Source organism: Theobroma umbraticum, unplaced genomic scaffold (assembly GCF_002168275.2).
Source record: "Theobroma umbraticum cultivar Fairchild unplaced genomic scaffold, ASM216827v3 scaffold_44.0, whole genome shotgun sequence".
In the NCBI taxonomy this organism is placed as follows: domain Eukaryota; kingdom Viridiplantae; phylum Streptophyta; class Magnoliopsida; order Malvales; family Malvaceae; genus Theobroma; species Theobroma umbraticum.
The window spans coordinates 5908124-5910281 of NW_018397255.1; positions in this window are offsets into that span (position 1 = coordinate 5908124).

The following is a 2158-nucleotide window of genomic DNA, read 5'->3' on the forward strand; positions in this document are numbered from 1 at the left end:
CTTGCACTCAAAATTTGAAAAAAAAAATATCATTTTATAATTTAAAAAAAATTAGTTGTCTAAAAATTAAGTTTAAGTGTGCTATTTATAATAGTCTAATCCTACTTAACCTAAACTCAGAGTGCAAGTAAAGTCAATTAAAATAAGAAAAGTATTCTACCCTACACTTATTTGGAGTACAAAAAAAAGTAAATTCTTAAACCCATATTTACTTTTTGTCTAAATAAAATAAAATAAAATAACCTTAAATACTAAATAAGAAAAATATTAAATATTAAAATTACTTGTTAAACTATTAGACAGTCTACGTCATTCCCATTTACTGGAGAAAAACTCGACCTCGAGTTTACCGATATATCTAAATGTAAGAGTTCATCTGATAAATAAAACAGGTAAATATCCACCACATTAAATATCTTGAAAATTCCTATTGTGTCTGACAGATCCACAATATATGCATTGTCATAAATCTTCTTCAAAATCTGGTGTGATCCATACTTCTTACGCTTTAACTTACTATAAGTTTCCACTAGAAACCTTTCTTTTCGCAGAAATACCATCACTTAATCTCCTATTTCAAACATTTGCTTTTTATGATGTTGGTCTACAGCTTTCTTGCACTTGGCATTAGCTTGCTTTAATTTTTGTTTCACCTATATTTGAACATCTTGCCACTAATTAGCCATATTTTCAACAACTACGCTAAATTCAAGAACTTTTGGTAACTTGATCAAGTCAAGAGCATGTTGTGGCAACTTTGTGTACACAATAGAAAATGGCGATTTTCCTATGGTACTATGAACAACACTATTATAACCAAACTCTACTTGTGCTAATGCAAAATCTGATTGCTTTGGTCTATCTCCACAAATACCACGAATCAAATTACTAAGGGTTCTATTTACTAATTCAATTTGGCCATGAGTCTGTGGATGAGTTGTGTTACTGTAATTCAAGGATGAATTAAACATCTTCCACAAAGACCTCTAAAAATGGCCAAGAAATTCGCTGTCTTAATCTGAAGTGATGGTTTTAGGCACACCATGCAGATGAACAACCTCCTTGAAAAACAATTTGGTTATTTCGCTTGCATCTAAAGCCTACTTGTTAGGGATAAAGTGAGTCATTTTAGAAAACATATCAAGCATGTCATCTAGCTTAGGAATTGGAAACTTGTATCCAATAGTAATCTTGTTGATGGCTCTACTATCTACACACATCTTCTAACTCCCTATCCTTCTTTGGGGTTAGTAAGGCGGGAATTGCAAGTGGACTCATGCTCGTTTGGATATGTCTTTTACGTAGTAGTTCCTCCACTTTTTCCTTGAAAATCTCGTTTTCCTTTAAGTTCATCCTATAATAATGCAAGTTTGGCAAACTAGCACCAAGAATCAAATCAATATGGTGTTGAATATCCCTCATAGGTGGTAAACTATCAAATAAATCTTCTAGCATCACCTCACTAAATTCTTCTCATAACAGTTTAACTACTTTTGAATACTTTACTATTTTTTAGTTCTCTTCAATTGACAAGACTTGCTTTACAATCAAAGCATGTACCTCTTTTAACTCCTTGAAAGCAACCTCTATCTCATTCCCTGAATGAGTAAGGTTAAAGAAAGATCACCATTACACTTTAGAAGCCTTAGTTTTGGCACTTCCTTTCATTGGCAATAAAGTAAACTTTATGCCACCTTTCTCCAATCTGTAAGTATTTTTTTTCCCATCATGTTGTACTGCAACATCAAATTGCCAAGGTCTATCAAATAACAAATGACAAGCATCTTTATCCACAATATCACAATATACCGCATCCTTGTATTTACCGATGGAAAAAGATACCTTACACCATTTTGTTACTTGAATCTTCTCAGTTACCTTAATCCAACAAATGGTGTATAGATTAGAGTGCTTTTAAGCTTTAAAACCCAAACTCCACAACATCTTTACCAATAATATTCTCATAACTACCACTATCAATAATCACATCAAATAAACGATTAGTGATAATGCACTTGGTTCGAAATAACTAATTCCCTTAAGTATTATCCTTCTGTTTTGGAGACAACATCCTTCTTCTCACCACATAGTTCTGGCCATTATTATAATCCTCACACTCGTCATCATCCCCATTTATATCATAGCAAATCTCATCATC